The 27,599-nt window shown below is 34.4% G+C and overlaps 1 protein-coding gene across 1 annotated transcript in view; it reads right to left on the reverse strand.

Annotated features, from left to right (window-relative positions):
* LOC126020223 (netrin receptor DCC-like) overlaps positions 1 to 27,599 on the reverse strand; it is a 504,403-nt gene that overhangs the window by 124,422 nt on the left and 352,382 nt on the right. The window lies entirely within an intron of this gene.

Consider the following 27,599-nt stretch of genomic DNA (forward strand, 5'->3'; position numbering starts at 1 on the left):
GTTTGCTTACAGGACTGAAACAGATGAACTAGAAGCTCAGATAACTTCAGAACAAAAGAAATCTATTAACAAAGCAAGTCTGTATGATGAGAATCAACAGAGCCAGCATTAATGTCTCTGAAAATCAAGCTTATTATGGTACTGATTAATTTTGTGGACTGCTCTTTTTGTTCCAGTTCTAAGTATATGTATAAAACCAAAGAGTTCTGTGAGATGATTCTTAAGTGGACTGTGGATAGACTAAAATCTTACTTCAGATCAGTTATACATGAGTTGTCATAGGCTCATCTTTCTAAATGTATGTACCAAACAGAACCCTAAGTAAGGGTGAGTAAGTAGGTAATGGATGCAGATAAATGAACATATGGCCAACTTTACAGGAATATTTAGCAAAAAGAATATGTGTAATGTTGTATTTTATACATTAAAATATGTTTAATCCTGTTAAATTGATGCTCCATTTTAAAAATTAAATAGGTGATGGATCTTTGGTGTAACTTAATGCTGAGATCAGGCCTTGAATTTCTGAGTCCTAAGTTCTATCAAAGGTCCCCAAAATATAAATAACTGTGAAGTAAAAACAAATAAGGAGAAATTACTATAAATTTGATAAGTCTCCAATTGTGTGTTTATTCAATGTTTCAATATAATTTAAATACTTAAAATGTACTTGTATGTGTCAGGTCAGCTATAGAGAGAAGCTAGTGATTCCCAAAATAGTTATCAGTGAGGGGCCAGAGAGATAGCATGGATGTGGGGTGTTTGCTTTGCATGCAGAAGGATGGTGATTGGAATCCGGCATCCCATAATGTCCCCCAAGCCTGCCAGGAGCTATTTCTGAGTATAAAGCCAGGAGAAACTCGAGCGCTGCCAGGTGTGACCCAAACTTCCCCTCAAAAATAGTTATCAGTGAAACAGCAAACAGTGAATGGGATTAAAATTTTCTCATTGCTACAAAGAATGTTTCCTCATCTCTATCTTCTTTAGAATATCTGTCCTTAACCAGAAAGATTAAGTGAGAGTATGGTGGAACTGTGGAACCTCTACCATCTGAAATAAAAGCACAAAAGTTACTATGGTTTTGAGCCAAAGTTTTCTTATTTCTTTTCCAGAGTCTGAGCCTACAAACTTTGTAATACAAACTTTATAATACACCTTTTACAAATAATATTTTAATACTATTTCCAGACAAATTCTTCTTAACCTTTTTTCCTAACTGTGTGTGTAAAGTCTAGCTTATGGGAAACAATACAGCTAAATGAACTCTTGTTTACTGTATGCAATTTGACAAATTAACTAAAGGGGGCAAAAAAGAAAATTAAAATTTTACTCTAATTTACAAGGAAGACTACCATCAAGAATTTGTTCTATTCCCTGCATTTGTAGTAGATCTTTCTTTTTTTCTCTTCCCATGTATACCTAGACACACATATACACACACCATATTTTCATCGCTATTCTGTTTGTTTCTAACATTACATTAAAATTATAGATTAATGTACAATACACTTTTCTGCAGATTTTTATAGCCCAAAATAATATGTTCTGTGATTATACCATAGTTTAATTAGTCGTTTCCAAATGGGTGTTAATGTAGAGCATTTTCATTCTCTTCTGCTCTTAAAAATGCAGCTGCAATTAATATTTGTTTATATAGCTGGCCATTTTAGTGGTTTTTGATAACATTGCCAAATCAATATCAGAAATTTGTTCTAGTGAGCAAGCTTACCACAAATGTCTAAACTATCTATTCTAGCATAATCTCTAAAGATGAAATGCATCATTTCCCTCTAATTCTGTTATTTCAATAACAAAAACATATATATATATATTGCTACTGTTAAAGATCTCTTTAATTTGCTTCTTCACTGAATTGAAAAAGTTTTTCCTACAAAGTGTTCATTAATATGTTATTTTTTCCTCTAAATTGTCAAATTCACATAATTTGCCCATTTTCCTAATGATTTTAGAATCTAATTTTAAATTTATTTTAAACCAATTTTGCTGGCTAAGGATTCTTCTTTTATTTATAGGTTGCATGAATCTTGGGAATACATTGGACTGATGTGATGTGGTCTTTCAAAATAAATTTATCATCAGAGGCATTCTGTAAAACGTGTACTGCTGGAAGTTTCAATCATGACACACAAATTTTACCATTTTGATTGAATGTAGAGGTAACTGTTTTTGCCACATAGTGTCAGCCAAACCCCACACTCTTTCCTTCCTGTCCATCCATGAATCGTTTCTCAATGCTGATCCAATATTTCAGAGGGTTCTCTTTCTCTGCATCTCCAGAAACAGAGCTAGATCCCTGTGGCATACTACTTATCTTTTCCACATTTGCCTTTTTTACTAGCACCACACTACTTTCTTAATATTTTCTAATTCAAAATGTTACTTTTAAACATTTTTATTTAGGTATTAATCTAGTAATTAGACAATCAGGCTATCTGGACTATTGACGTATTCCTGAAGAGCACAACCTTCCAATTAAATAGATATCAAATAATGATTATGTAATTTGCTATTATTTTTACTAGTTCCCAGATATGTGATCTTGAGGTGATCATTTAAACTCTCTAACGATACCTTTTCTCATTTGTTAAATGGAAATGATTATAGGTACCTAGCAATTCAGTGGCACCCTCCATGTTTAATAACTGTAAAGTATCTTGTAAAGTGGTTGTGGGAAGGGGCGGCTACTCCAATATAGAATAGATTGCTAGAAATAGATATATCAAAAATTACCTTTGTTATGCATACTAATTCAATACTTGATTTTTTAAGTTAAGTAAGGGTGATTACTACTATATATTAATTTTAATCACAATAAATAATTATGATGAACTGATTTTTTAGTACTTAGCTATGCAAACTTATTCTGCAACCCTGGAGCCAGTGTCCTTGGTCCATAAATCCTTCATTCCATATATGTATATATATGTAGATATATATCTTTTGGTATACTTGCAACAATTTTGTTGTATGATTTTTGAAATTTATAGGGTTTACCCTCCACTATTAACTAGGTGAGAATTTCAAAATAATCTGGAGTATAACTCAGAGTAAACTGGTTGCTGACTTGGGGAGACGAGTTTCTCCCTCTTTGTCTCCCTTTCTTTCCCCCCACTGTACAATATTGCTTCCACTCTCATATTCAGTTTTCTCATGGTTACAGATCACCACCGCAAATTCAAGACTGTCTTTCTGTGTGTGTTTGAAATATCTTGTTCTCATTACAGACATGTTCCTCCCATATTTTTGTATTTGTTTGTTGTAGTAAAGAACAAAAAAATATAGCATTTGTTTTAGTTAACAAAAAATACAATTGTATTTCAACTGTAAGATCATTAAGGGCATTGTGTATCATTTTAATACCTTCCTTCCCAGAACATAGCAGTATACATTATATGAGGTATGTTGATGGTAAGTGGAAATAGATTTTTATATCAGTAACAGTAGAGTGATAAAAAATATTATCAAAGCAGAAAATTGCAAAGCAATTTGTGGCAAGATTTAAACCCAGACATCCTGAACCGTTTTCATGAGTACTACTCTGCATTGAGGTTAGACTAGAACTTGGTGATCAGAGAAAACAAGATTCAGAAATAGCCTTCCAGAGCTTAAAATGTCAAAGGAAATAATGCTCACAAATAGCTTCAAAGAAATAGGATAAATCTAATTACACTTGCAAAAAGTCTAAAACATTACCATACCGAAAATATCTGCCATGCACTGGATTATTTGAATCAGACCTTTGTTCTCAAATTAGCTCTTTAATACAGATGAAATTATTTTTTCTTTGAAGTTTTGTTATTATTGCTTAAATGTCAAACACATTTTATAACTGACAGATTTCTGAGTGTACTAACCCTTCTATTGTATATTAATGAATTTCCATCATGTCCTAATCAAGATGTCTTTATATCAACATACTAAAATTGAGCTTTTAACTAATGGGTCATCTTTCTCTCTTTGGTTTACCCAGTTATTCTAAGCTTGTTGCTATTATGATGCATTTGAATGTAAAGGGACAGAATTAAACTTCAAAACTTAGAGTCAAATTTGATGAAAAATATAATCAATTTTGTATCAATTTACTTCTCACTCAAAACATGTTTTGTTTGCTTTTAATAGTTATAAGCAATGCCTAAGATGAGCAAGGTAAGTGTAGCAATACAGTTTAGTATTATAGTTTCAGATTAACATTCATGTCTTTACTTAACCCTAAATCAAAAAAATTTTGAGTGCATGTTCCACACTTATATTATACACTCATCCATCAGTGGATGGATTAGCTATAGTTAATAATGATTCAATAAAACAGGAGTGCATACTAAATCTACATACTAGAGCCAGTCTAGCTTGTTCCAGAGAATCCCAGTTCTTCCTACAGGCTTTTTCTTCTTTCTCTTTCAGACAAATTATATACATAAGAGAGGAAATATTTCATAGTCATCAGACCATTCTGTGTAAAGTCCAGCAGCATGACTACTAATGGACAACTGTAGCTGGTGATGCAAGATAAAAGGATACAGTGAACATTTTTTACACGACAAGCAACATTTCATTTCATTCCTCTTAGCATCTCTTCAAATATAAAATTTTAAATGCTATATTCAAGAAGCATCAGAGTTTTCAACACTCTTCAAGGCATCCAGCCTCATTCTTTTATGTTCCCCAAAGTCTATTTTAGGCCTATTGCCACATTTAATTAACCAATCTGAAAGCCAGAAATCTCAAAATTTATATTAGGATAGTCATAGTCATATGAGCAATTGCTGATAATTATCCTCTCCTATTCCCAAGGGAAGAGCAGACAAAAAATGTACAGAGAGAGTAATGAGGCAAGTATTTACATACAGTGTATGAGAACCAAGCTTGTTACTTGGTAGTCATAGAATAATTTTTTAAGGGGATCCTAAGAGATGACTCCCGTGACACAGCTGTGGACATAATGCCCAGGATAATTTCACCATCTGGGGACCCAATGCCCCAAAGCTTCATATTAAGATGCATGAGGGGCACAAGAGGCATGATTACACATAAATTAGGGCTTAATATAAATGACCAGGCTGCAACACATCCTCCACCACAAAGAACAGACATTAAGGAACCTAAGAGCAAAAGATTGAAAGCAAATCCTACATGTCCCTCACTCCAACAGATATAAAGTTTGAAAAAGCATCAAGAACACCAAGAAGTCATGAACACTGGGGCAATCTGAATCCACAGAATAAAAGAACATTTAATTGTCTGACTGAAGAAAGATGGAGCCTAAGCTATTTAATACCAGCACAATCTCAAACTGATGGTAGATGCTGCTTCATGGTTCTTATCTAAAGACAAAAGATCATTCATTTCATTTTAAATGCAGGTTTTTAATAACATAATGCTTTCTGCAAGCTCCATTCTTGACTAGAAATCAATAATCTGTATTTTCACTTAATAATACTAAACTGTGTGGACTTGGTAGTATCTCTCAAACATGTACAATGTAAAAAGTTGGCAATAAATCCAAGATCATTTTATTTTGAAAGCCAGGATCTCTATTTTTTAAATAAATAAGCAATTAACAATTAAATATTTTAAACAAACAGGCTAATGTGACAGATGAAGACATGTTATGAAAAAATAGTATTTTAAAGAGTGACAAATGGTTACATATAAATTTCATCATGTACAAATATTATGAGTTTAATGTACAGTTTGGCAGACTAAAATGATTCATATTATATTAATTTAATTAAAGATATTACACCTTTGAAATAACTTAGACCAACTTTTATAAACATGGAAGTCAATCATTATGTGATAACCCTAATAATAAGAACTACTTAACTAATGGCATAAAATTATTTAAATATCCAGAATAAATAGAAACACACTTCGCATGGCATTACTTAACCCTAAAGTTTGCAATAAAAGTGAGAAATATAGACATATTTTGCTGAGTCTACATTAGGTGATAGAACCATGACCGGGCAGTATGTACTCTGGGACCAACAAGAAAGCCCTAGTCCAGGGTTTGGTCTACATGCTGCACAACAATCACGATCTCTAAATCCAGAGTCCTGACTGAGGCAATTGCAACTGAACAGGTCTTCTGGAAACATAACGAAAGATGATATCCCAGGCTCCATCCGAGTTTCAGCACAAGGGCCAAGACCACTAACCACAGAAGACAGATTCAAATGACATCGAGGAAACAGAACTTCTAAAATCACAAAGAAAGTCTTCATCATAAGTTCCACTCCTTGACCTGTGCACAGACTGAGACCTCTAGATTTAGAGGTCTGTTTTTATCATCCAGATCGGAGCAGAAGTCTTCCATGTGGCACAAAAACACCAAGGGGAGAGTAAATGAATGTGAAAGGAGTCTATAGATAATCCCATGACAAAATATTCCAAGGGTAGGGAAACCCTGTATCTCTTAGGCCAAGGGGATTCCCGTTTCGGATGACCCCAACATTTACTGTGCCTATGCAGGGGGGTGGGGGAAGAGACAAAAAAAAAACACTAAATAATCCTTTTTTAAAATTTTTAAATTTTTTATTATTTTTTAATCTAGTTTTGATCGATTTCTTTGTTTTGGGGTAGATATTGAAGTAGTTATCCATTTTAAATTAATTTTTAATTATATATTTACTTTTTCTTTTTTTCTCTTCTTCCTCCTTGCGCCTCGTCATATTTCCTATCTCAAGACCATGGCCACTACGTGGTGCATATTTTTATGGCTGCGTGCTCACAGGATATCTTATTTGATTCCTCTTTTTGAACTGCTGTGATGTTTCACCTTCTTCTTTTCCCCATTGTCCCTCAGACCAAGGATGAGAGCCTCTAGAATGACTCTACTCATAGTCGGCGTAGTAGATTTTTACCCCATTATATTACCTTTCTCTTTCTCAAACAAAATCACATAACTTGATCTTTCTAGTCCCACCTCCCAACTAGAGGGGACAGTAATGGAGGCACCAAGACCAAACAGTTATAAGACCACTGAGTAATTAACTAGACACAGAAGGGACCACACATTCTAGCAGCCCCTGGAGGGGAGAGTGGAGGATATGGGAGACAGGATGGGAGCGGTTGTGGGAGGACAATTCGGTGGTGGGAATTCCCCTGATTCAATGTAAATATGTACCTGGAATATTACTGTGAATGATATGTAAGCCACTATAATTAAAATAAAAATTATATTTAAAAAAAATTCCCCTGATCAAAAAATTTAACTTGTTGCACTCTGCCAGAAGATGTGTTGACCCCACACAAAAAAAGTGAGAAATATAAAAGGATCTTAGATTCCCCAAACCTACTCACATATATCAGGCTCTGCTTTTCATGTTATATTTATTTCCACAACCTAAGTATAAGAACGTCAGAGTGATGTGTGCTGGTTTCTTCTTTTATCTGGTCTAAGCTTTGCAATTTAACTTTTTTCTTTTTTTTCTTTTTTTTCTTCTTCTTCTTCTTCTTTTTTTTTCCCTTCGTTATGTGCTATGCCATGTTTCTTATTTCAAGACCATGGCTTGTTTTTGGTTTGTTTGTTTGTTTTTGTTTTGTTTTTGTTTGTTTGTTTGTTTTGCTTTGTTTTTCATCTGTTTTTTGTGGTGCTTATCGATATAGCTGGAGTCCTCACTGGATAATTGACACTTGTTTTGGTACTGGTGGAGTGTTTCACCTTCTTTCTCTCCTTCATCTCCCAAATCGATGATGAGAGCCTCTAGAAGGATTCCACCCATTTTGGGAGTATTAGACTCTTACCCCAGTTTATTTATCTCCTCCTTTTCAGGCAAAACCACGCAACTTGAACTAGCTAGTCCTGCCTACAGTTAGAGGGGGAGATAAGGGAGGCATCAAGACCAAACAGGTGCAAGACTACTAAGTAGTGGGTTGGATACAGAGGGGACCACATATTCTAGCCGCCCTGGGGGTGAGGGAAGAGGAAATGGGAGGTAGGACAAAAACGGAGGGGTAGGGAGGGCAATTTGGGGATGGGAATCCCCCCTGATTTTATGTAAATAATGTACCTAAAATGTTATTGTCAACAATATGTAAGACACTATGATCAAAATAAAAATTATATTAAAAAAAACAATTATATCACCTGAACACATTTTTTTGTACAGAATCTTTTTTAAACCTTTTAAGACTGACTTGACCCTAAAATCCAACCCACATTTCCATACCCACTTATGTATCCCACTTTTCTTCACTGCCTACTCATTTTTATTTCCCTTTATACTAAAAACAGTTTATGCCCTAAAAAATCCCAAAATCTTTAAGGAGAAAGAAAATTTCATTTCTTCATTTTTTCAAATTATGTAGATATTCATGATTGCATTTTAGACACACAGTGTCCCAACACCAATTACTTCACTGGTGTCCACTGCTACTCTTGATCACCATCCTGTCTCTGTGGTAGACACACCTTCACAACTGTCCTAGTGTTTTCTTCACTAAATCATTTCTCCCTACCCCACAACCCATAGTCAGGTTTCCTATGGAAGACCAATTCTCATGCTCTTTGGAGAAAGTTTTTCTTTTGAGAGACATACCTGGCATTGTTCAGGGGTTACTCCTGGTTCTGTAATTAGGAATTATTCCTGATGGACTGGGAGATCATCTGGTATGCCAGGGTCTAAACCTGGGTCGGCTGCATGCAAAACAAACTCCCCACCTGTGATACTATCACTCTGGCACCAGAAATATCAATTTTATTTTTAATTCCATTTTTATACTGGAAACAAAATAGAGTGATAAGTGGTGTTGGCTGGTAAGATGAAGTCTATGAAGAGAGCATCATATTCAGCAATTGGCATCTAATTAATTATGTTTTTTAATAGAATCTTTGTAGGTGACAGAGACATGTGAACATAGAGAATGTCTTCACTTCTTATCTACAAAGTGAACACAAGAGATTGGCTAGGAGATGGTAAATAAAGATTGGCACCAAGAGATGTTTTTAAATTGATTCTGTTTTTGTATTAAAGTTGAAATGATATAAAAAGTCAGTGAGGAAGAATCCTGTAGAGGTAAAATGTTAGAAATTCAGAAAGTCAATAAAAATACATGATGAACATAACAGAAAAGAAGAGCATGAACAAGAAGAATAATTTCCTTGAATAAAAGAAAGTGAATTTCTTCCTACAATCACAGAAAGATAGTGAAAATGGTTGGTAATGAATCAGAAGTTCTAACATGAAAATAGGCAGGTAAAATATTTTAATATCAAGAACTTCAGCTTTCACTATACAAGTTGTTTTATTGTTTTTGCTTGCCTTTTTTTTTTTTTTTTTTTTTTTTGCCTATTTGAGACCAAAACAGCAGTACTTAGGTTTTCTCCTGTCTCTGCATTTAGTATTCATTAGTAGTGGGCTTCAGGGATCTTATGGAGTTCCAGAGATCAATTCCAGGGTAGCTGATTGTAAAATAGAACCTGCTGTATTATCTTCCCAGTCCCAAAATTGGCAGAAAGTTTCTTTAAAAATTGTTTTATAAAATTTTATTTGTTACAGAATGGTAAGTGTATATGACTAGTGTCATGTATATATAATCCACACTAGGAATATTCAAGAAAGATAAAGCATAAATGAATAGTTTCAAAAATCACATAATGTCTTAGACCCTAAGAAACTGATGGTTGTTTAACTGAAGGATCATGGTTTATAATGTTAATGTACCCATAAGGCCAAAAGAGTAAATGTTTTAAGATGGTAGCAAGAAGTCATATTGAGTCTAGATTTTTAATGGAAAGCCAATTACATCAAAATTTTATCAAAAAATTAAAGAATGTATGTGCTTAGTAGTAGTAAGAAAATATTACAAATAAAATAACATGCTTGAGAATTAAAAGGGCATCAAATAATAATATCATAATATCAAAAATAAATATGACACCAAGAAAATGTGTTTATATGGGAATATACTCAAAAGGGCACAGAAAATCATCATTACCCCCCCCAAATCATGAATTTGATATAAGGCTAGATTATGGATGATGATGTTAACAGATAGGACAATAATAAGTATAATTAGGAGAAGAATATCAAAGTTTTATGCTCATTGGACTTAGGGCATGCAGAAGTTTGGTATGCCTTGATGTTATAGGACTACAAAACAGAGAATAGGAATAAATAAAAACAATCTCCAAATAATAAAAATTAATATTTTTTCTTGTATGTAGGATATAGGAGCATGAATTGGTAATACTTAGAATGACACCTAAATCTTCACATAAACACTGAAAGGCTTAAAAGCGATTCATGGGATTCATGCAATATACAATACGTAGAGCAATTATATTGCATATAACTAAACCAGATTCCATACCCAGCATCCCACATAGGCCCCTGAGCCCATTGGGAATGATCCCTGAGCACAGAGATAGGAGCAATCCCGGAACACTGCTAGGTTTAGCCCTCAAAATAACAACAACAAAAAAAAACATTAAATACGGATCTATCTCAGAAATGTTTTTATGAAGCTCAGTCTCTTCCTTTCTTAGAGAAAGTGAACTGTAAGATAAGGAAATTTCAATAATACCACAAGTGTCTATACCTACTTTACTGCATTGTCTATTGAATGGAAAGGAAAGAAATACTCACATTTAAGTGTTATTTTGTTTGCTGATAAATGTCCTATTGAAAAAGAAGTCCCAGCCCTAAGGGCTTTTAGTACTATTGATATGAATAGAATCATTGCTTCCAGTTGAAATTATTGTGTTCTTTCTTTCAGGACAAGTAAGTCAAGATGAAAATATTTGTTTGGGTTTCTAGGACACACCCACTTATGCTCAGTGTTTGGTCCTAGTGGATGCAGTGTACCATACAGCGTGCGAGGGATTGAAGCCTGCTTGAACATCATATCCCCTGTACTATTAATTCTGCCTCTAGTTGAAAACATTTGGCAACACTTTTTAAAACAGTTCAGGTGACTTAATTCCTTAGAAATGAATTTTTATTTTCTAATAGAAGTCCTTATCAGAAGTCACTCAGACAATGTTAGTCATTGTTCAGAAATTCTCATAGATAGTATACAATATGACGAATAAAAATTATTGTGGCAAGATGTTTGTGTACAGAAATGTGCATGGGTTTAAATTTTAGCTCCCATCACAGAAAAAATATAATACTTGTAACATTAAGGAATTGATATAATGAGCCTCTCAGTTTAGTAATAATACCTAGGCCCCAGAAATTACCTAGTGTTTCATTTTCAAAATATTTGAGTTTTTGGAAGTTGACTTTGATGACTGTCCCAGGAAGAACCTATGTTTTACATATAATAAATATATTTCTAGATAATTGTATATAAACCACATGACCCATATTCATCAAATGTAAATGACAACTAATATGTGGGCTACAAATAAGTTAATTATCTTTCTCAGAAAATATATACACACAAAATGATATCAGTCCATATATGTGAGACAACCTTTCTACATAAAAGATAAAGAGAACACACATTCCTATAAATAGGGAACTTAAAGTACAAGAAAGTGAGACAGACTGGATGTAAATAGAAAGAGAAATGCAAGCTGGAGATTATAAGGAAAGGACATTGAATGAATCTGTGTGTGTGTTTGTGTATGTGAGAAAGAGACAAAGAAAAATGTATAAATATTCATCAAAGGAAGCATGAAAAAATATTGATTCGTAGTTTGCACATGAGGAAACATATCAACAGATTTATATGAAGTGATAAAGGCACTTCAATGGACAGAATTAACACAAGTCTGAATATACTAAAAACTAGTCAACTATACCAGTTAAATGGATGTGTGTTTTTTTTGTTTGTTTTTTTTTAATCTCAATAAAGCTGCTATTTGAAAAGGATTAATCTGAACTTGAGATTCAGTTCAGACCGTAGATTTTCAACCCAGACGGGGGGAAATGTACTGTCTTAATAATCTAAACAGAGTCAGGACAAAAAAGGTAGAAAAGTTCTGTTCCCTCAGTGTCATTTTAATCTGTCTTCTGTGGTTGGTGGTCTTGGTCTTTGTGCTGATTCTAGGATGGAGTCTAGGATAGCGTCTTTTGTTGTGTTTCCAGAAGACCCATTCCATTGCAATTGTCTCAGACAGACCTTTGGAACTGGAGATCATGGTTGTTGTGCAGGTCGTAGCTCAAACCTTAGATTAGGGCTTTTTTATTGGTCCCAGGATACATACAGTCCGGTCATGGTTCTATCAGCCAGTCATCAGTAAATCGCGATCTTGGCTTTTGGACTGACCAAAGGGTGACAAGTCTTTTGATTTTGTCTTATCGTTAGCTGGTGAGGTAGGACTTCATCATAAGTTCCACTCCTGGTCCTGTGCAGATACTGAGATCTCTAGATACAAAGGTCTGATTTTATCACCCAGGATGGAGCAGAGGTCTTCCAAACATCACGAAAGCACCAAGGGGCGAGTAAATGAACCTGAACGGAGTCTATAGTTAATCCCATGACAATATACTCCAAGGGTGGAGAAACCCTGTACTTCTTAGGCCAAGGGAATTCCTTTTTGAATGACCCCAATATTTACTGTGCCTGTGCAGGAGGGAAAAATAAAAGGCAAAAAGCACAAAATATTTTTTATTTTTATTTTTTTTATTTACCTATCTAGTTTTTGTCGATTTCATTGTTTTGTTGTGGTTATTGAAGTTGTTGTCTCCATTTATATTTATTTATTTATTTATTTATTTTTCTTCTTTTCTTTTCTTTCTTTATGTGCTCTGCCATGTTTTTTTAATCTCAAGACCATGGCTTTTTTGTGGTGCTTATCTTTATTGTTGGAGTGCTCACTGGATATTTTATTTGACACTTCTTTTTGTACTGTTGTGGTGTTTCACCTTCTTTTCCCCTTCGTCTCTCAAACCAATGATGAGAGCCTCTAGTTGGATTCCGCCCATTTTTGGCGCATTTGATTTTTACCCCAATTTATTACTTTTCTCTTCTTCAAACAAAACCACATAACTTGAACTATCTAGTCCCGCCTCCCAGTTAGAGGGGGAAATAAGGAGGTACCAAGACCAAACAGGTGTAAGACTACTAAATAGTAAGCTAGGCACAGAGGGGACGACATATTCTAGCAGCCCCGAGGGTGAGGGAGGAGGATATGAGAGGTAGGATGGGAACGGAGGTGTAGGGAGGACAAAGAATCCCCCTGATTTTATGTAAATATGTACCTAAAATATTATTGTCAACAATATGTAAGCCACTATGATCAAAATAAAAATTATAAAAAATTATTTTAAATGTACTGTTAGAAAATTTAAAAGTAAAATATTGTAATAAAAAGTTTTAAAAAAGGGGGGTTGGGGCTGGAGAGATAGCATGGAGGTAAGGCATTTGCCTTTCATGCAGGAGGTCATCAGTTTGAATCCCGGCGTCCCATATGGTCCCCCGTGCCTGCCAGGATCAATTTCTGAGCATGGAGCCAGGAATAACCCCTGAGCACTGCTGGGTGTGACCCTCCCCCCCAAAAAAAGGTGGGGGCATCAAGATAAGGTGTCTGCCTTGCAAGCGCAAGCCAAGGAAGGACTGGGGTTCGATCCCACGGCGTCCCATATGGTCCCCCCAAGCCAGGGGCAATTTCTGAGCACTTAGCCAGGAGTAACCCTTGAACATCAAACAGGTGTGGCCCCCAAAAACAAAAAAAAAAACGGTAGAAAAATTTTAAATCGTAGAAAATTTCTTGTTTTCACAAAGACCTACAGGTCCATCTGTCTTTTCCCTGGGATACCACCAAAAGCAATTATCTTTGACATGGATACTGAATAATCAATCACATTTTAGTATTCAACAAAAAGGTTATGATTCATTTGTCATCTTAACCACTAACAGTCTGATGAGCAGATTCATAAGTGATCAAAAACAATCACAGATAACTATTATTTTACAATTCTTCTTTCTAAAGATTCTTGGATAATTATAGTGGTATCCTCTGACTTGTCATCACTGCTGCCATCACTGTCAACTCAAACCATGGATGGGGAGAAGGTAAGATACAGATGTAGTCTCTTTAGTTTCATAGTAAAAAAAATCAATCACGTTTTGCATATGATGGCTGTATCTATGGCCACAGATTTTCAAACGTCATCCCCCAACATGAGGTCACAACTAGCTAAATGACTAAACATCTGGACAAAGGGGAAAATTTCAAACAAATATTCCAATTGCTCTATGAGTTTTGAGGTTCAAGGCTATAAATTTAGCCTATACATCTCACAGCAGCCCGTACTCACAGAGTTTAAAAACTGAAAATTTGTGATTCTATATATCCATGAAAAATTTTATTCATACCATAATACAATAATGTAAATGTATATTCCCTTTAAAATCAATCTGTGGAAACCACAACAAATTCTCTCACAGACTTATTAAATTATCTAAAATTAATAACCAAATCTATGTGACTTGATCTCACAATGAATGGTCAGGTCATAGCATTTCTTATACCCCAAAGAGAACTCTTTTTAAAAACCTCAATTTTTACATTGTAGATCATCTATATTTTCAAGAAAAAATAAAACAACACCTATGAAGATTTGCCAATGTTGCCAATATGATTGGATAAAAGGACCATAATTCAAAAATCAAGTTACTTACAGAGAGTTAAGATTCCTACTAAGTCAAATCAGAAGAATGAGGGTATTCTCATCAGTTCATTCTCCTTGTAATAATTGAGATATAACTTCTTAGAAGAAGCCATCTCTAATTCAAATTGATTCTTTATTTGTGGTGTAAGATTTTGAAATTTAACTTGTGGTACTCCGAAAGCCATATGAAGTGCTGTGATCAAATCAGGTTAGCTGCATAAAAGGCAAGCACTCTACAAGTTGCACTATCCCTCCATCTCTTTTTTACTATCTCCTTCACCATCCTTTCAATCTTTAATGTGTCATACATATATAAATATACTTTCTAAAGTTATGAGATAAAATCACAATAAACAATTTCGAAGGGGCCAGAGAAATAGCACAGTGGTATGGCGTTTGCCTTGCTCGTGGCAACTCAGAACTGACCTAGGTTTGATCCCCGGCATCCCATATGTTCCCCCAAGCCAGGAGCGATTTTTGAGCACATAGCCAGGAGTAACTCTTGAGTGTCACCAGCTGTGGCCCAAAATAAATAAAAAAAATAGTTTTCCAAGGAGTTTGGCATTGGTCTGTGAAGAAAATATGATGGTTCTTTTTGATTGTTCAAAAACTAATCATCTGAGCTGTATACTTTCATGGGTTTAAGAGAATAAAAAAATTAATTAAGTCACTAGAACAGGTGTTTCCAAAATATGCATTTAGTCTTGGAATATGGAGATAGCTTTACTAAAATTCTATTATAATAAAGTACTGTAAAGAGTATGTTTTGTTATGAGAACACAATAATGCTACAATTAGAGTCAATTAGATCATGTTGCTGCTTGAGTAACTTTTGCCCATAATTTATAATTGAATTTTTACATCCTCAAGGGATTTATTGGCATAAAGCTTCACTTATTATTTGCAGAAGCAGCAAAACATAAGATATTCAAATCATCCAATGTCCTCCCATGGTTGATGAGTAGGAAGTAGACTTTGATTTCTACCTTTATCCCAAAATAATTTTCAGTGTCACAAGATAGATGACCTCTTTGTAAGAATGTGACTTCAAATTAAAAACCAAATTGGGAACAGATGATACCCTTTAGTGATAATGAATAAAAGTAGGAAAGTCTAACAAGGTGCCTGATACTTCCAAAATAGAATCTCAATCAGTCTTCCAAAAATGTCTTCCAGAAGGCTTAAACAGCTGTTCTTCAATGGAATCTCTTGGATCAACGATTATATTCCATATTCAATTTTATGTTTAGTAGTATGGCATTTACAAACTTATTTATTTAACAATGTGCTTGTATCTAAATATGTTTAAACTCTGTACTCAAAATCTTTATTTTAAAGTCCAAAGCTATATTTTGCAGTAGTGTAAAGAGATTTGTGTGTAAAGTTCAGACAAGTTATTTTTTAAAAATAAAAACCTTCCCAGATATTTCCTTAATAAATATTATCTATCACCCTTCAGTTCTTATTTCAACCAAATACTGGAATTTTCAGGTTATAGCACAAGCATAAAAGAATATGTGGAGGAGAGAAACAAGGTGGATTGGAGTGATACAATCTAACTTCAGACTCAAATAAAATGGTCAAGCATGATCAGACATATTGCATCTTCAAAATAAAATAACCCTCATCTCTGTCTTTTGAGGCTATCCACATCCTGAACATTTTAACTTTGAACTATGGGTCTGGTCATTAGAAACTGGCATGATTAGAAAACAGAAGGGTAGATACATAGTCTATTCTTTTGAAGAAAAGAGACACACACACACACCGCAAGAAAGTAGCACACAGATGTATTCTAAACTGATGAAGAAGACATTCATTGCAGTGGAAGAATTATCCCAAGTTTCCTCTATGTTAGGGTCTATATGTTGTTATTTTTATTTCCCTTTTATTCAGGCACCACAATTACATGATTTTCAATCATCCAATGCCCACCACCCTTCACCCATGAACATTTTCCACCACCAATGTTCCTGGTTTCCCTCCCACTCACCCTGTGCTTGCCTCTGGGGCAGATATTTTACTGTTCTCTCTTTATCCATCCATCCATCCTTCTATTCATCTATCTATCTATCTATCTATCTATCTATCTATCTATCTATCATCTATCTATCTATCATCTATCTATCATCTATCTATCTATCTTTCATCTAGACACAATATAGATGAGGGCTAGGAAGACTAGTCCATAATAGAAAGCTTGAGCCAAATAGTGGAGCAGTGCAATTAGGACAGAAGAAACAACTATGACAATGATAGTTGGTACTGATCACTCTGGACAATAACTGGGTGTTGGAGGGAGGTAAAGTAATATGCATGATACTCCTTCAATTAGTAGTAGTGCAAACTATATTGTTTAAAAACGTGTTTTTGAAATAAAAGTAGCATTTGAGGAGTCAGTATCAGACACAATGGCAGCTTGATGTTTTAGAATCTTTGGGATAAGAACCAATTTAATGAAAAATGGTGGGCATAGAAATAATTGATTCTACAATGTTAGCTCTTGGACTCCCTGAAACAGAAAGACTTAAAAACTGAATTAAAAGCTACAGTTCGTAATTTTCTATTTCTCCAATTGGATAGAGGAACCAGAAACTCTACAACTCAGCTTCATGGAACTATTCCCATGAAGTTAGGACATACAATAGAAACAGTCATCTTAAAAAACAATTTGTGGATGAATATATAATATTATAATATTGGGATTTAGGAAGTTGGCTTGCAAACAGCCAATACTAGTTTAATATATGCCATCATCAGAGTAATTCCTGAGCACAAGTTAGGAGTAATCCCTAGACAATACGGTGTGTGGTTCCATCCTACACCAACCATGACAGTGTGTACCTGTTCAAAAGGAGTGTTCAAAAGACTCTTTTTTTTTTTATCAAGGACATTTAAATATAACTTTGTGAAACTAGGGTTGAGGCCTTAAGAACTAAATGCAGTAGAGACACAGATATTTGCCCAACCAGAAAGTTCATTGTTACCAAATACATTTCCATGACTTTGGAGAAAGAGTATGAGGGTTAAAGTGTTGTCTTGCAAACACTGACCTGTATTCTATCTTTGATACTTTATAAAATCCATGAGCACTTCCAGGAGTGACTTCAGAGCACAGAGACAAAGGTAAACTCTGAGCACCGATGGGTTTGCCCCAAACACACTACATCTCACTCCAAAAAGAACATACTTCCATGAGTGTTTCAGTAAAATGGGTTTTCATTTCCTCTGTGGCAGCACATAGTAAGTCTAGGTGTACAGAATATTATCTATTTACAAAATGAAGAACCTACATGATTCTGCTTTCTGTCATCACCTTGGGAAAACTAAACTTCTCTGTGCCTTTAATTCCACCAGGGGATCCAAAGATCTGGCAGATAATGTAAGAAAGAATAAGTCACAGAAAAACTTCAAACGTTTCAGTGGGGATCCAGAGTGATAGTATTTGACTTGCAAACAGCTTACCTGAGTCCAATCTCCAAATACCTATATGGTACCCAAGCTCCACTGGGAGGGATCTCAAAACACAGAGCCAGGAGTAAGTAAGCTAGTTGTGGCCCCCAAACAAAAAAAAATAGTTGTAAGGAGTTATGTGAAATCTAATGTTTTTGGAAAATTGTGTTCTATTAAGTGTTTCTAGGGAATATTTTTTGGTTCCCAAGTTTGGAATATATTTCAAGTATTCTAAGTTCTTGAGAAATAATTCTGTTTTTTAATTCTCTTTGAAAAATATTCTTTTACCATGCATATAAGGTGCTAGAGCCTTCTGGAGATCAGATATTCTGATATAGCCCAAGTCCCTGCAATGCAGACATCTGCTCCCCCTTGCCATGGGCACAGAGAGGAGGGCAGATGCATGGAGGAAAGAAGTGAGAAGCTTATTGTCGAGAATCTTTCAAATATCCTGTGCCCACAGAAAGCCTAAGCTGGAGAAGAGCCTTTCTCCAAAACCTATTTAACACAAATGCACATAAGCTGAAAATATTCTCAAGTTATTAATCTTCCACTAAGGCGCCCATCAAAGCGGATCCTCACAGTTGTGCTTGTCCCCTGCTGCCTGGTTTCCCCTGGGGAAAATCTCCCAGGGACTTGCCTGCATTGTTGATTTATTAGCATAACCATAAATCAAGTAGAGCTAACATCTACTCTAAAACTCTCTTCCAAATCTTTCAAGTTCATGTAAGAAGAATTAAATCTATTTATTTGCTTTATTTAGGCTTTATTCAAAGCTAGAAGCATCAGGGACTCTGCCCTTTGACTATTCCTAGCCTCAGTTAGACATGAACTATTGTCATTTCATATATAATGACCACCAAAGTTCAGGAAAATTCAAACTTCAGCCACCTAAATAAAAATGACCTAACAAATTGCAGCCTTGGAATAATCTTTGTTCAATTCATTCTCATAATGCAATGCAAAGTAACAATTTTGATTTCTGTTTTTAACTCAAGAAATTGAGGCCCACAGAGGTTAAATGATTTGCTTAAGATGTTCAGATTAACTTTTGACATTGTCAGAACTCTGCTAAGTGATGCCTGAACTAAGGCAAAAAAGGGAACCAATGAAAGGCATTCTTTTTGATGTACTTCATTCTTAATATCAGCTAATATACAAAGTACTTGTTTGTTTGTTTGTTTGTTTTCTACAGATTTTGCAATTATTTTGAAAGCAGAGAGATAACCACAGATTTCTACAGCAGGTATATCTGTAGTGTGAAAGAACCTTATTTATATGTACCAGGAATTACACTCTTTATTCCTTGGACTTAATAGTTTGTTTTGGAGCCACACCCAGCAGTGATCATAGCTTACTCCTAGCTCTGTACTCACAGATCATTCCTACAGGTGAACAGGGGACTATATGGTATTGGGGATGCCTCAAACTTATACACTTTGTACATATGGAGATCTTTCAGAATTATATATCCTTATTGAAAAAATTATCTATTTACTAATCTGATCTTTATTGTGCAAACAAAAAAATGAGTCATAGAAATGTGACCTATCCAAAGTCATATGTTTGCAAGCAGCCAGAAGTAGAATTTTATTCCCTAGAGATTCACTGCTGAGTATAATCCTTGTCTCAACTACATTTTATCTTATTTTCATTTTAAGTGTATTATTTCACCTGATGTACAATGTCCTTTCCTCTAAGCAATTCCCCTTAAACTATTAAAAAAAAAGAAAGTATATGAAAGTATACTTTTCTTCTAAAAAGAAGTGTTTTTAAAATAGGGGGAAAATTAGAGAATATCTCTAAATTCAAAATATCAGCAAGTCAACTCTTATGTGCCAGGCAAGCATCCTACTTGATGTACTAACTGTCTAGCCCCATATTTCTTTTTTTCTTTTTGAGTCACACCTGGCACACAGCACAGGTGTTAGCCCCAGCTCTGCTCTTAAAATCACTCTTGGAAGGTTTGGTGACCATCTGGGATGCAGGGGTCAAACCCAGGTCATCTGTGTGCAAGGCAAACACCCTACTCACTGTGCTTTTGCTCCAGCCCAAATGCTCCATAATTTTGTATCTCAATTAAAACAGTTTGAGGTATTTTTATACCCAAATATGACAAAAACAAAGTGTTCTAGAAATAAATTTCTCTTAGGCAGATGAGTAAATTTTGGCTAAGTGTTTGGTGTCCTTGGTAAAATGATCTTGTAAGTGCCATCATGTACAGTCAAGAAACATTTATTGAATTCTCTTAATGGGCTCTCTTCATCTGGAAAGTATATGAATCATCAACTTTTAAAAAGAATTATAATAGGCATTTCTTGAACACCTGCTTGCAGTAATGAAGGTATCAGTTATGCCAACAAAATATTGTGATACCTCACAATACAGTGATGCATTTCATCATACATTAATAAATCTGTCTCTGCAGTTTGATAGTAAAATATTCCCTTAAAAGACAGACTTGCTAACTAAAGAAATTTTGAGAATTTACAAATCTGAGTGCCTAACTTGTGACATGAGTAAATTTGCCCCTGGAAACTATTTGTGAAACAATGCCCAACCTTTCTGATTAAGGAACTATACATAACATGCCAGTATTTAAATAAAAAAAAATAACAGAAGTGATTTAACTTCCACCTGGCCTCTTCTAGCACTATTATTGCATCCTGTACTTTGATTTATAGATTGCATTTATTTCAAGAAATGTCTTATCTCTGTGTCTTTATGTGACTGACTCAGATGTATCATTCTAATGGCATAAGAATAGTAATAATTTCTTAGTCTATTCAACTGGTTCTTGTGAGCATTATAACATGCTGTATACATAAATACTGTTAAAGTAAAAGATAGATAGCACAGTGGTAGGGTGTTTGCTTTGCATGCAGCAGACAGGATGGATGGTTGGTTCAAATCCTGGCATCCCATATGATCCTCTGAACCTGCCAGAAGCTATTTCTGAGCACAGAGCCAGGGGTAACCTCTGAGCACAGTCAGGTGTGACCCAAAAACCGAAAAATAAAATAAAGGGGCTGGACTGGTGGCACAAGTCGTAGGGCATTTGCCTTGCACTGGCTAACTTAGGACAGACGGTTCTATCCCCCAACATCCCAGATGGTCTTCCAAGCCGGGAGCAATTTCTGAAGTGCATAGCCAGAAGTAACCCCTGAGCATCACTGGATGTGGCCCAAAAGAAAAAAAATAATTACAAATAGTAGTGTCATATTAGTGCTAACTTGATTTTTCAGCTATCCAATTTCCTAAAATATTGTCCATATGAACACAAAGTAGCAAAGTATGTGGAAAATACCCTCAACATTTCACATGTCAAATGTAAAATACTTATATTTCAAAATTAAATTCAAGAGTCAACACTGCCATAATCTCTTCTACTCCATCTAAACTCTTATTACTGGCCCAAAGGTAAGTGCACACCTGTTTTTTTTTCCTGCATTCAATTGTTAAGTTCTTAAGAGTAAAAATCAAGTTTGTTAAAGGTAGTAACAAATCTTGCCTTTGTATCATCACAGCATTCAATGGAAGTTCACAGGACAATCTACTAAAACACACATTCTCACACAGTTCATGAGAATCAAGAGCATGAGTACAGTTTAGCTCAGCAAAACTTTCTTGACTAGGGTCTCATCAAGCTGAAATGAAGATATGAGTGGTCTTCTGAAGGTTTGATGGGTTAAAAGGTAAGATTACAAGATCACTCACACTGGCTGTTAAAAGAAAATCTCAATTTCCTATCATGTGAGCTGCTCCTTTGGTGGCCCTAACATTTAAGTGTTTTAGTAGATAGATAGATAGATAGATAGATAGATAGATAGATAGATAGATAGATAGATAGATAGATAGATAGATAGATAGATAGAGAGATAGATAGAGAGATAGATAAATAGAGAGATGGCTAGATGGATAGATAAATAGATGGATAGATAGATGATAAATATAGTTATATAGTATATATAGTTACAGGTGTATATATGTGTATATATAGGTATTGAAGTGGGGAAACTAGAAGGCAAAGTTTGAATTTTAGGCGTTTTTAAAAATTGTCAAGAGCACTTATGATGCCTCTCAGTGGTCCTCAAACTATGGCCCGCGGGCCACATATTGCATTTGTATTTGTTTTGTTTCTTCATTGCAAAATAAGATATATACAGTGTACATAAGAATTTGTTCATAAGTTTTGTTTTTACTATAGTCAGACCCTCCAATGGTCTGAGGGACAGTGAACTGGCCCCCTGTTTAAAAAGTTTGAGGACCCCTGCTAGATACTTAGAAGGGTCTGACTGCAAATGGACACACCTATGGATTGTGGGTATCTATCAATAAAGTATGAAGACATATATCTTTTCAAAAATATAGATAGAGATATAACCAAAATGTCTTTGCTTTATTCTATTCATTTAATATGAACTATATATTTAAACTCAGATGCAACTAAAAGAAATCAAACAAGAATGCACATGTAAGAAAGAAGTGCTCTTTGGAGACTTTTCCTACAGCTGGCTACTATAATTGCTAGATAAATGATTACTTCAATGACATTGGAATGCTTATCTTTTCTTTGGAGTAGTATTCTAGATGGCAATTCTGTGCCAAATATAAAACCTGGGATTCCTGAATGGTCTGTTTATCTTTATTTTCTACTAAGGGTTTTTCCAAACCCTCCTTTTTTCAGTCAAAATACAATTTACTGAGGCTGGAGAGACAGTAAGCTTATATTGCCATGCATGCAGGTAACCCTAGTTTGATCTTTGGAACTAATCATGGTACCCAAGTATTTCCAGGAGTGGTCCTTGAGCATGAGTCAGGAGTAAAGCATAAACAAGCATTATACTTTTGTTAAATTATGCTTGAATATCAATGATAATAATTAATATTTGTGTTTAAGAAGTCAATATACAATAAAGAAATGTGAAGTTAAACAAAAGTAGCTTTTGTATTCTCTTTTGTATGAATTCTAAACTTACCTCCAATGTTATTACACATAAGTAACTAAAGGAATGTTTTCCCAAAGTAAAAAGAAACCAATTTTTTAAGCAATGTCATACCAACAAAATCAGCAAATATCTAACTGAAATTAGGTATTTTTTAATCTTTATTTTCCATATTGGATTGTGTCCAATTCAAATCCCTCTCTTTCCCACATATACTGAAGTAACACTGTGTTTATATTTATATTTAATCCGTATGATATGCTTGTTACTATGTATAAGATATAACAGGAATACAATTCACAGTGTGGCTAGAATTACTCCTTTTACAAGAGAACAAACAAAACACCCACCGGCATTCACTAGAATCGGATACACATTTTATTAGACCCCAATCACTACTTTCACAAGCTAATATTTGCATGCATTTTAACTTATGAATTTCTTCATTTTTCTTTTCGACTCCATTTATCCAAAATGGAAATATTTCTTGAAGGCTACCCAACACGTTATAAAATGTTATATAAATACCAATGTTTTCAGTAACCTTCTGCTTCCTTGAATTTCAATAGCATATTAGCACTTAATTATAAACTATCTTGCTTATTTTTCAAATTGCTTTATGTGATTTAGTCATATTACCCCACAGATGGCAATTTCTTTTAGGTCCGTCCTTAGAAGGCACTCAATTCTGCTTGCCAGTTGATGGGTAATAAAGATAAAGTATTTGTTTCAATGTCCTTGTCCAAAACTCTGCACATTTGAGTCTGAACTAATAAGACCAGTTTGTGAATTAATATTCTAGATGCCTAAGGCTGAGGCTAATTTGAATTAAAATTTACATAAATTATTTTAATCAAAATAAATGCACAGTGCCCTAATCTTTCCCGTACTTAGGATTTATTGAAGAGATTAATAAGTTACTGTTGCTTAGTGCAAAAGCTTAGCAATTGGAATGCTAAATAGTCCACTTTTTCATACCTATATAGAAAGAGCTATTATTATGTGCTACATTCTTTAGAGAGAGTACCTGAAACAGCCTGAGGTTTTGAAAATAATTTTGGTTTTAGAGTTATAACACTATGGGTAAAATAAATTCTATCATTTCAGCCTGATACAAAACAATCACTCTAAGCTTCCGCTTCTCATTCATAAAATGAAGATATTACAAATTGTTTCTAAAGATTTGGGGGAGGATTATACAATGTATCTATCCCAAAGTCCTGGTAATGAAGAATAATTTCATCTTCCTCTTACTTATTTAAGAACTATTGGAGCTCTATGAGTTTGAGGATGGGGAAAGTAAACATTGTGGAGGCTGGGATTCAGTGACAAAGTGATTAGTTGGTATGTAAATAACCCAAATATTGCTTATCAACTAAAATATCAATTGAATAACTTAACATTAAAACATCATTGTTAAAAAACATCATTGTTTTATAGAAGTCAATATTTGTCACTTCTGAAAGTGTACTCAAAGAAGTGGTTGAAAATTTAACCTATGGCTAACAGATATTAATGAATTGTCAAGTATTTGATGCAAACACAAGCATAGCCGAAAAAATGAAGAAAAAAAATGGCCAATAAATTGAAACATCATGAAAATCAAACCAGTCTTCACTGAAGATTTTATTCACGTATTGCTTTCGGCATAATAATCATTTTTTCTGAATTGGCAAGTTTCAGTTTTAAACTACACAAGCTTCAATATAACTGCTGTGGGTTTTTTTTTTTTGTTTCTTTTGTTTTTGTTTGGTTTTGGTTTTTCCTTCACACCCGGTTAATGCTCAGGGGTTACTCCTGGCTATACTCTTAGAAATCGCTCTTGGCTTGGGGGAGACCATATGGGTTGGGACTTGGGGGATAGAACCGCGGGTCTGTCCTAGGCTAGCATGCACGAGAAAGACTCTTTACACCCTGCGCCACACCTTCTGGCCCTTCAATAAAAATTATTTAAAAAAAAACAGAACTATCAATAATTCAATAGTAAGTGAGAAATCATCCAATTAAAAAGCAGGTAAAGAAACTGAATAGTCCTTTACCTACGATGGCACACATATAACCAATACAGAATGTGAATGTCTAAAAAAAAATGTTTGATAATTGTATGAACAGAACTACAGAAAAGAAAATTAGAAAAATGTTTAAAAAGGGGAAAGACTCTGTAACCCTGTTCTGAATAGAAAAATAGTATCAAGTCAGGTTCAGAGATTAGCTTCAAACTCTCAGGATCAAAGTGAAAATTAGAGTGAATTTTGCTTGAAGTTTAGTAATTCTTTGATCAAGAAAAATTCCCCTGGATGGCAGTCAACCTATATTTCTTTGGATTAAAATAAGATATATTTTCTCCAGTATTGGTTTTCCATTCTGTTCTTCTAATATTTTCTGACCTCCTTCCCTTCTATTTGTTTGTGGGAGGCACTCATCCATTGGTGATCAGAGGCTATTCCTGGCTCTGTGCTCAGGAGTGATCCTTGGTAATGCTGAGGGGACAGTGCTGTGCTACCAGGATTCAAATCAGGATTGTTAGCCGGCAAGGCAAGCACTTTACCTTCTTCATCAACTGTAGATTATTTCTACTCCTTTAGGAGCATATTATTAATAAGATGAGTTATTTTGTTCATTTAAATAAATATTCATAGACATCACTTTTTTTTTTTAAAAAAAAAAGCGAAGTGAATGGTCCAAATTCTTTGTGACTGTGAGTTCAGAGACCTCTTCAAATTTACTTTTGAATATTTCACTTTAGTGGAACATGACTTAAAAAAGTACGAGGCAATTAATATTTCAGGATAATAAATGGGTGGAAAATTAATGGAAGGAAGAAGTATGAAGAAAAAAATATCACTATTCCTGTAGTTATCTGGTTTCTTAAAAAAGAAACCTTATTCCAAGGTAGTTACACTTGAGTCTACTGTTTTCTAACTTCTCTAAAATATGAAAAACTTTGTTTTCCTAAGAGAAGTTTTTTTTAGCTAATTAAAGGACAAAGTTTTATTGGACACAACTTGTATCCTTAGTCTATCTTAAATCCTGCTTTTCAGTAAGAAAAATGAGAAATAATGTATATATTCATATATAATTACACTTGAGGGATAGGAAGGAAAGATATAAATCAACCAATCAAGTAGGAAAATATAAAAGCTTTGCAGAAAAGTAATGTAAATTTGATTGACAACACATTGTGTAACTTGGAATCAGATAAGGTCTCAGTCAGAGGAAACAAACAGAACAAAAATCTTAAGACGATAACAATTATTTTATGTTGTTTGCTGTTTATTTTTTAAAAAAATATGGGGGTTTACACCACAACCCCAAAGCTCATGGCTTGGTTTGGTCATCTACATTCTGGAATCACACATTGCAGAAGTTGGGGGAGTATATGGCATGCTGGGAATCAAACTCTGAGTAGCTGCATGCAAGACAAGAACCCTACCATTGTATTATCTCCTCAGTCCCAACATGAGAACAATTTTCAAGTGTTCAAGGACACCTTGTGGGAAGATAAAACAAGATGGGCTGCGATTAAGGTGGTATAGATATTATTGAGTTTTGAACAGCCTCAAATCATTTGGATCATATCACAGATTTAACAGCAGTAGAAGTAAACATATACATTATGTTTAAAAAATCACTGTGAACAGATTATTAGAGGCAGATGGATTCAAAGGCAACAGATGTGGATTATTTTTGCTAGCGCAGGGGAGAGATGACAGCACCAAGGAGAATGCAATAGTAGAGATTAGATATGGGAACAGGAGTTGTGTGTGCTCTGGAACTTGTCAGTGATGATGAAAGTGCCTAAAAAATAAGGGAGAAAGAAAATTCGGATTGATTTTGTTATTCTCATTTATTTCAGCCATTAGAAGTTAGTAGTAGCATCTATCTATAAATAGATATTCTATCTAGGGATCTGAGTGAGATTCTGGATGATTGAGTTTGAAAAAGATAATCATGTGTTTTTCATTTTGGTTATTCTTAAATCTGATACACTTTTAAAACAAGAATGTTAATTAAGTGTTATAAACAGGTTAAATGTTTTTTTTTTCTGAGCTGGAGAAAAATATCTACTTATAGTTACAGATGTAGATGAAAATAACTTCATTCCAGATCTGGGAGTTAATAGGACTGACATGTGACTTAGTGTATTCCATACTATATTTCTATTAACTTTGTTGTTTAAAAATTATCAATAAAATATTAATAAGTACAATAATAAATTAAAAACATCACCGGAAGTTAAAGAGTCATACTTGTGTGAAATTAAAAGAGAGAGAGAGAGTAAGAGAGAGACAGAGACAGACAAAAAGTACTGAGAGGCAAGATATAGACCGTAGGTATGTGACTACAGTAAAGAACTATACAACATGTCTATTTTATTATTTAACTCTTAGAAAATAGGGACGTTTTTCAATTTAATTTTGTCAGAACAGATAGTATAAAGTCTTAATATATTTAAATTGAATGAAGATTGGAACCAAATCTGTCATCAAAACACAAAATTTTATCCACAAAGCATAAGAAAAGAATTCAAAGTACATGTCTATGCATTAGTATTTTATAGAAAAGGTTAAAGATAACTAGTAGCAAATTATGCTGCAACTATTAGGAATAG

The sequence above is a fragment of the Suncus etruscus genome, chromosome 10 (assembly GCF_024139225.1).
Source record: "Suncus etruscus isolate mSunEtr1 chromosome 10, mSunEtr1.pri.cur, whole genome shotgun sequence".
Classification (NCBI taxonomy): domain Eukaryota; kingdom Metazoa; phylum Chordata; class Mammalia; order Eulipotyphla; family Soricidae; genus Suncus; species Suncus etruscus.